At 50.0% G+C, this 9,143-nt stretch overlaps 1 long non-coding RNA gene across 1 annotated transcript; it reads right to left on the reverse strand.

Annotated features, from left to right (window-relative positions):
- Positions 1 to 2,152: 2,152 nt before the first annotated feature.
- LOC309537132 lies at positions 2,153 to 8,941 on the reverse strand. The gene is made up of 2 exons (XR_014221805.1): positions 8,609 to 8,941; positions 2,153 to 2,391 (listed from the first exon to the last, which is right to left on the reverse strand). It is a non-coding gene; the product is annotated as an uncharacterized lncRNA (long non-coding RNA).
- Between the last annotated feature and the right edge of the window lie 202 nt (positions 8,942 to 9,143).

A 9,143-nucleotide genomic window follows, 5' to 3' on the forward strand; every position in this document is an offset into this window, starting at 1 on the left:
TTTATAAATACCTTCAATCCATTTGTTGAAGGGAGTTGCATTTTTATTTTTCCAGTTCATCAATACCAGTCATCTTGCTATAGTAGGGGTGCGGAGAGTCAATTCATATTATCCCTTTGTTAGGTTCCATGTATTGTGTTTATAATTCAAAAGGATATTTTTAGGCCAAGTTGGTCTTGAATTAACAGTGCATGGCAGTCACTTGCCAATTGTGTAAATACCTGTGATTGTGTCTAACCTTATGTTCATGTTTATTGAACTCTGAAGAACAAATAATCCTCCACAAAGGTGAGCAGCAGCAATCTTCCATTGGTCCACTTGGGCATAAACTCCATTGAATTCAGTGGGGTTCAGAGTAAACGTAAAAAATAATAGGGCTTGTTAGAAAAAGCATGCTTGTTTTTGTAGGACATGTCTTGTGTACAGACCAGTTCATATGATCCTTGCGAACACCCAGCTTAATTGTATTTGATAGTGGCATGCTGAAATGTCGCTTATGCCCAGGGCAGTGAGTCCCAGTGATTGCTTTGTCAGAGGCACAACACAATCCAGAGGGATTAAGTGCCTGCTTGGAAAATAAGGACTGAATCATATACTCCAGGGTTGTGTAATTTACCCTTGTACTTGGATGCCAAGAGAGTTTGGGATATGCATGAAGTCACTGTTACTGCCTTCTCTGCTGATAGATCTAAAAGTGCAGCTGATGGTGATCTGGAACTACAGTATTTTTTAAAAAAAACAAAACACTGTCTTGGTCCATGGAACATCTACATAAATCTGTAGTAGAAACCTAATGGAGGTTTCTGTGAACCTTCTTGGATTTAGAGGGCAGTTGTAAATCATCATTACTGCCATACCACCACTTCTGCCCTTACATGGACACGACAAGAATTGTATCAGTGCAAAGAATGCTTGTTGGTGGATGTTTTCCATTCTGTTGAACAATAGGGACCTGAAGCTAATAAACTGGCCAAGGGTGAGCAAAACTTTCCAACATAAAGGTTCGCTCCTCAGGAGACTACCACCACTGAACCCATTTTTATTTACTGTTGCAATTGGCTCCATAATATGCAGCCAAAAAAATAAAAAGAAAAAAATGCAAAGCTCCGCTTTAATATTTCTCACTCCTTTACTGGGTTATTCCCACCATAATGTGGCATATTGGAGTTATCTGTTCCAGTAGATAGGCTTTGAAGTATAGGCCCTACCATACTACTTGGCATTCTAGGCTTAAATAGTTATTTGCTAATTTTCTGCGCATGGGAACATAAATAGTGCAAAGAGGAACCAAAAATAAATGGGGGTAGACTGCTTTTAATGCATTTCTGCTCATAATAAGAAATTAAATGCTGCTGCCTATATCTTAAAAAGTTTTCCCGTTTGGAAATGGTTCCAAATAAGGCATATGCTTAACCATTGGCCTTCATGTGTATAGTTCATATGTATAGTTTCTAGATGGCCAACTATGCTTTGGTTTTGTTTCTCAAAGAGCAATTCCTTATAACAGATTGCAGTGGCAATCTGTGATGGAAGCCTCACTCCAAGTGTGGGCAGGGGGAGTGGAAAGGTACAGCAGGTTTATGGTACTTGGACTCAATCAGAGACAAAGCCACGCCAAGGCACAGGAGAACCATGCAGTATAGCACACACCAGGGTGGTGCATTATTATGTGGTTGGCCCACTGATTGCTAAAATAAGGGCTTGGGAAACAACCTATTGGGTGCAAAAATCAAAGGGATAAAAGTGCTGTCTGGTTTCAAGTCACTGCTGCAAGATAGGACCATCCCATAGTAACCTGACAAGACAATATGTCCAAGGGTTAGGTACTCATGTGACTAGTGACTGCAGAGTGCGGCTGAAGTTAGGTGGGTTGGGTTGGACTAATCTGGATCCAGTTTCTATTGCTAGGTGCTGTCTTCTGCTTCACTGACTGCTTTTTTCCATGGCTGGCTTTCTCGCCTGATGGTATCATTTTCAGCTTTGGCTTGCATTTTTGCCTTTTGCTCAAATGGCTGATTATAATGCTTTGCAAGTACTGTAGTACTGAAGCTACATTTATCTCTCTTCCTCTCTCTCTCCCCCCCCCCCCCCCAGTTTCCTGACTTGTTTCCTCCTGGGATTTAATTGATCTCTCCTTATATAAATAGTAAAATTGTGGATGTGTCTCTTTTCAGGCGATGTTTTTAATGGTTTATTTGCTGTTCCTTAGTTTTTTTCAGAGGTAAGCACAGAATAAACTGATTTTACAGGTAGTATCACTTTCTGAAGATATCCTACTTGTTTTGTCTAAGCTCTCATTGTTTCCCCCTGGACTAATGTTCTGTTCTGGATGGCAACCAATTCTGAGCTGTAGGGAATTGTCCAAGTAGAAGAGAGCCATCAGTCACAGATCTGCAGGAATTATAAGGGAAAGAAATAAGGCACTTGAATCTGATGAAGGTTTATAATGTGAACCCTCCTACCCAGATGAAATACATATTGAGCAGGGCTTTTTCAGCCAGAAATTGTTGGAAATCAGTTCCAGTATCTCTCAGGTGGGAGCCATTGGCATTATAAGAGAACAAGGGAGGTGTTCATGGTGAGTTCCAACACCTCTTTTTCTAGAAAAATAGAAGTGATATTGAGGATTAAGGATTCCTATGCATTTCACATGTCTCCTAAACACATTCAGGATCCTTCCAACAAAAGGACAGCAACAGACCTGTGCTCTTGGAAGTAAACGTTTTATAGAGGGAAGAATATAATTTCCCTACTCACTCTTCCCCAGTTAGATTATTCCAAGAATAAACATAAGGTGATATGATGCCTGTCCGTTGCCTCTGCAGAACAATGTAGATTTATTCTCACAATGTGAATTTATTCACATGTGTTCTGTTTTGCTTCTCACTCAGCATTCACAGATGTTTTCAATTGGAGGTCAGGTAGGTGGTGACTACGGAATAAACTTTGTGGTGACACAATGTATATCTCTCCAAATCATTTATTTGCCCAGCTATTTAATTGCCGTTGTATAGCTTATTGTTATTATTGGTAGTTATAGGCTATATTTCAGGAATGCCCCCTCTTCTTTTCTATTTTCCTATTTTTACTGAGTGCATTGTATGTTGCTTTTGTTGACTTCCTATTGTTTTTATATTGTCTATTGTTTTGTTGTTATCTGCTTTTGTTGTTGCATATTTGTATTGGTTAGTCTAGAATGATGTCATCTAAAGGGCTCCTTCATAGCTTTAATTATTGATTGTATGGCTGTACTGTAGTTTGGTCAGGAGAGGGTTAATGGAAGCAGCATAACTTCCTGAGGTAACTGATAGCACTGGCAGGGCGATCAACTACTGAAATATACTCAGAGTCGCAAAGTGATTTCATGCTCTTTATTCAGCTCATAGTGGTGAGGAGGAATGAATGAAAGTCCCCTCACAGTATCTGCTTTATATACATTATTTACACAATGGGCTGCACATGATTGGCTAATTCCGGAATTCTACTGTAAGCCAATCAGGTTGTGGATTCACTTCTATCTGGAGCAGGATTGGGTGGTTCCTGCCAACCAATCAAACTGCTGCATTGTTCCAGGACCAATCAGACTGCTGCATTCTGAATCCTATTGTTCTAGGACTAATCAGACTGCTGCAATTTGGATCCTATTGTTCTAGGACCAATCAGACTGCTTCAGTTTGGATCCTATTGTTCTCAGTACATAACACCCCTCCCCTCTAAGTTCCAGTCCTGCCCGGGAGGTCGCATTCATAGTCCTCAAGGTATGCCGGCGGCCTACGTGTGCGTTGCGGCCTGTGGTGTTCCCTGGTCCGGGCTCCAGGTTCTGGCTCATGTTCCAAGGATGCTGGCTGTGATGGGGTTGTTTGGTCTGGTGCAACCGGCTCGCTCAGTCGTGGTTCTGGTTCTGGTGTCCTTTCGGCCTCACGGGTCCTCTCTGTATTTACTGATTCTGCCTCTCCTGCTGGCCCCTCCTGCTCTATGGGCCTCACTGTCCCGCTGTTCCCTTGGGACTCCTCTGACCTGTCCTCCTCCTGGGTTTCTCCCGGGAATCGTCGCCGTATCTGGTCGCAGTGGCGGCGCCAGCATTGCCCCCCATCCGTTAGCACCTCGTACGACACTGGGCCAGTGACCCTGGTGACTGTGGCGGGTACCCATGCCGGGCCTGCCCCAAAATTCTTTGCGTACACTGGGTCCTGGGCCTCGAAGGTCCGGGGGTTCCTGCCTTCCCCCACGACTACCTCATCCTGAGCTCTATCGGGGTGAAGGCGGTCCAATCTGATTGCAAGGCGCCGACCCATTAGTAGTTCAGCGGGGCTCCGGCCAGTCGTTGAGCTGGGGGTGCTGTGCTGTGCTAGAAGGAATGTGGCAAGGCGGTACTCCCAGTCCCCTTGCGTCATGCGGCGGAGGGTGTCCTTGGTGGTCCGCACCATGCGTTCTGCTTGGCCATTGGTGGCAGGGTGGAACGGCGCTGAACGGATGTGGCGGATGGCGTTCTGTGCTGTGAAGGTTTGGAATTCTCCTGACGTAAATGCAGTCCCGTTGTCTGAGACGAGAGTGTCAGGGAGCCCGTGGGTTGCAAACAGCCTGCGTAGTACACGGATGGCTGCGGACGTGGAAGTGGACGGTACCAGTGCGACCTCCAGCCATTTGGTGTAGGAGTCCACCACTATGAAGAATGTTTTTCCCTGAAAGGGGCCAGCGAAATCCACATGCAGTCGTGACCATGGTGCTCGGGCGGACTCCCAGGACTGGACTGGGGCCCTTGGGGGATCTGGGCGGGATTCTTGGCAGGCCTGGCAGTGTTTGACCCAAGCCTCTATCTCTCCATCGATCCCCGGCCACCACACATAACTCCTGGCAAGGGCCTTCATTCTTACTACCCCTGGATGTGTCTCGTGTAGGGCTGTGAGGACCCTTTTGCGGAGGGGCTGGGGAACAACGACTCTGCTTCCCCATAACAGGCACCCCTTGTGGGCCGACAGTTCATGTTTGCGGGTTGTGTAGCCGGCGAATTCTGGCCCGGGGCTGCTGCTGGGCCATCCCCTCCACACCCAGTCCAGGACCCGGGAGATGACCCTATCTTTCTTGGAATGGTGTGCAACTTCTTGTGCCTGAATGGGGCGGTCAGGAAGCAGCTCCAGGCTCATAACCTCTTGTGCAGGTGCTGGGTCAGGGCCTGTTTCCGGTAGTGGTAGCCTGCTGAGGGCATCCGCATGGCCCATTGCCTTCCCCGGGCGGTGAATCAGTGCATACTGGTAGCTGGCAAGGAAAATTGACCACCTGAGGACGCGAGGAGACAGCACTTGGGGGGTCTGCTTTTCGGGGGCAAACAAGCCAAGCAACGGCTTGTGGTCAGTCACCACGGTGAAGGGCCGCCCGTACAAGAAATCATGGAATTTTTTTACTCCCTTCACGATTGCCAGACCCTCCTTGTCAATTTGCGAGTAGTTCCGCTCGGTTGCGTTGAGTGTCTGGGAAAAGTACGCCACCGGTACCTCTCTTCCATCCGGGAGTTGGTGCCCCAGGACAGCGCCAATGCCATAGGGTGAGGCATCGCATGCTAGCACCACTGGCAGCCTCTCGTCGAAGTGTGCCAAGACAGAGTTTGAGACAAGCAAGTCCTTGACTGCCTGGAATGCAGCCTCCTGGCGCTGGCCCCACACCCAAGGGGCCCGCTTGTCCAGGAGTCTGTGTAGGGGCTCCGCTACCGCCGCCTTGTGGGGAAGGAAGGAATGGTAAAAGTTCAATAGTCCCAAGAAGGCCTGAAGTTCAGTCTTGCTCTTGGGCGCTGGGGCATCACAAATGGCCCGTACCTTGTCCCCCGTCGGGTGGACCCCTTCTGCGTCCACCATAAATCCCAGAAAGTCCACCTGAGGCACTCCTAGTAGACATTTTTCTCGCTTCACCTTGAGACCCGCCGTCTGGAAACGGTGCAGAACGGTGCGGAGGCGGTCCTCAAACTCCTCTGGTGTGGGCCCGGCAATCAACACATCATCGAAGAAGGGGGTGACGCCAGGAATCCCTTTAAGGAGAGAGTCCATTAGATTCTGGAATATGCCTGGTGCCACGCTGACCCCGAATTGCAGCCGCTTTACCCTGAACGCTCCTCTGTGCGTCACAATCGTCTGTGCCTCTGCTGTGGCCTCATCTACTGGCAGCTGTTGATATGCTTGGGCCAAGTCCAGCTTGCCAAAAATTTTCGACCCAGCCAGGGTGGCAAGGACATGGCTGACCACTGGCACTGGGTATGCGTGGGCCGTGAGGGCCTTGTTTATGGTACATTTGTAGTCTGCGCAGATGCGGACCGAACCATTAGGCTTGACGGGTGTGACGATTGGCGTTTCCCAGGGGGCATTAGGCACCGGCTCCAGCACTCCTTGCTCCACGAGTCGGTCCAATTCCTCGTCTATACGGGGTTTCAAGGCGAACGGGACCCGGCGGGCCTTGAGCCTGACCGGTCGTACTGCGGGGTCAAGCTGTAGCGCAATGGGGGGGCCCGTATACTGTCCCAATTTTCCGTCGAAAACCCCTGGAAATTCCTTGCATATGGCGTCCACGTCCACTTGTAAGCTAGTGTGGTTCACCCCGGTGACAGCTAGCCCCAGTGGTCCAAACCATGCCAATCCCAGTAAGCTAATGTAGGGGCCCTTGACCACAAGCAAGTCCAGTTGTCGCGTCCGCCCTCGGTATTGCACCCTGAAGGTCCCCACCCCCATTGTGGGGACCTTACGTTTCTGGAAGTCCCGTAGGGTGAATGGGGCCGGCCTGAGTTTGGGACCCCCAGTAGGACACAGTTTCCTTAAGGTCTTTGCCGAGATTATGGATAGAGTTGAACCCGTGTCAAGCTCCATGCGGCATGGGGCCCCCTCTATCTGTACCTCTACATAAATTTTCTCTACGTTGGGGTGGGGCAACTGGTATACCTGGCAGTCCGTGAGCTCCGTCGAGTTGCCTTGGTGCGTTGGGCCCCGGGACCTGGGGCTCTTGGGTTGGTCATCTGATGCCTGGTGTCGGGTGGGCCGAGCCCGACACACCCGGGTGATGTGTCCCGATTTTCTGCACTGCCTGCACTCTGCGTTGCGGAAACGGCAGGTCCTCCTCTCGTGACTCTCCCCGCAGCTTGCGCAGTTTCCTCCTTCTCGTCGAGGCAGCTGTGGTCTGTGCGCTGCTTGAGTGCGCTGCTGTACTCGGTGCACCTCCTCCCTGTCAGATCCTGAGTCGTCGGTGAGGTCTTCATGGTGGACCCTCGGTTGGGATGGCAGGCTCGGCCGTGCCTCTTGCGTCGACCTCTCGGCAGCTTCCGTTGCCAGGGCCTCCTCCAGAGCGACGTGGAACGTTAGGTCCTTCTTAGCGTAGAGGCGTCGTTGCAGCTTCTCATCCTTCAGGCCACCGACGAGACGGTCACGAAGCATGTTCTCCAGCTCTGAGAAGTTGCAGAACCGGGCGGCTTGGCGGAGAGAGGTCACAAACCCAGTTATGGTTTCCCCAGGGGCTTGTCGCTTTGCGTAGAAGGCATTTCGACGAGCCACCACTGAGGGCTGCGGCGAAAAGTGCCCCTTCAGCTGTTCCATTATTGTTTTGTATGGAACAGTAGCGACGTCTTCAGGCGCAAGGAGAGCCCGGGCGATTTCAAACGTCTCCTCTCCGCAGACGCTGAAGAATATCGCCCTCTTCTTGGCATCTTCTTCGTCGGTGACCCCTTTGGCTTCTAGGAGGAAGGTGAAACGGGAGGCGTACGCTTCCCAGTCTCCAGATGCTGGGTTGAATGGCGAGAAGCTGCTGTTGGCTGCCATTCTGAGTTCCTTGTGTCCCGGAGCTGAAGCCTGGATACACGGTGCGAGGCAGCAGTGCGGCAGGTGGCGGTGCTGCGGTGCTGTGTGTGGCAGTCAGCTCAGCGGGATCCCACCTTCGTCGCCAGTGAAATATACTCAGAGTCGCAAAGTGATTTCATGCTCTTTATTCAGCTCATAGTGGTGAGGAGGAATGAATGAAAGTCCCCTCACAGTATCTGCTTTATATACATTATTTACACAATGGGCTGCACATGATTGGCTAATTCCGGAATTCTACTGTAAGCCAATCAGGTTGTGGATTCACTTCTATCTGGAGCAGGATTGGGTGGTTCCTGCCAACCAATCAAACTGCTGCATTGTTCCAGGACCAATCAGACTGCTGCATTCTGAATCCTATTGTTCTAGGACTAATCAGACTGCTGCAATTTGGATCCTATTGTTCGAGGACCAATCAGACTGCTTCAGTTTGGATCCTATTGTTCTCAGTACATAACAACTACCCTCTTTTATTAAGGAGGCATCATTTAGACACCGGAGCTCAGCTCCCCATACACCCCACACCTGCTGCTGAAAGTACCCAGAGGCCCGATTCTGCGCTCTGGGAGAATCCAGTACTAAGGCATTGTGAAGCCACCGCCCCCCTGAAACCTAATGAGCAGTTTTATTTGGCGCTCTGATGCTGAGAGTCCAAATGATGCTCAGCGCCAGCCTGTATATAAAACCGTTTATCGTAACGACGCCAGAATCTCAGGTGACCTTAATTTTATTTTAAAGAAAGCAAACACGAGAGAGGTGCGGGCACCCTTGAAATTTCTCACCATTCAGTGAATGGGGTGCATACGCCATTCTTTTCTCTTCGTCGTCCCCCCCCCCAGCCATGTACCCTAGGGAGCTTGGGGAGCAAACCTCACTTAACGCAGCAGGACGGCATTCCCAAGTAAACATGCCCGGGGCTGCAATGCACCTGACGAGCTGGCCCGACTGATCCCTTTCGGACATTGACCAGCAACCTATTTTGCAGGGCGGCTGTGCGGGAGAGCCAAACAAAGGCTGCCAAGAGAACAGCGTGCATGCTTAGAAACATGTTTGCAGGGAGGCGTTTCCAGCACGCCCCGTGCCAGTCAGTCCGCATGGCGTTAGGCTGTCAGTTCATTGTTTCGAGGTTTATCGGCGGTTTAAAATAAAAGCCGTCATAATAGTACTGTACTCAGCCCTGCCTCTGTATGTGTGCATATGGTGGTGGGGCTTTTGTGCGGCACGGCGCTCCCCTCCCTCCATGCACACGTACAGTGGGAAAAGCCTGGATGCAGCAGCGGTAGTTCTGGAACAGAAAAAAGGCCCGGGGTGGGAGGG

Source organism: Podarcis vaucheri, assembly GCF_965113315.1.
Source record: "Podarcis vaucheri genome assembly, chromosome: 1".
NCBI lineage: Eukaryota > Metazoa > Chordata > Lepidosauria > Squamata > Lacertidae > Podarcis > Podarcis vaucheri.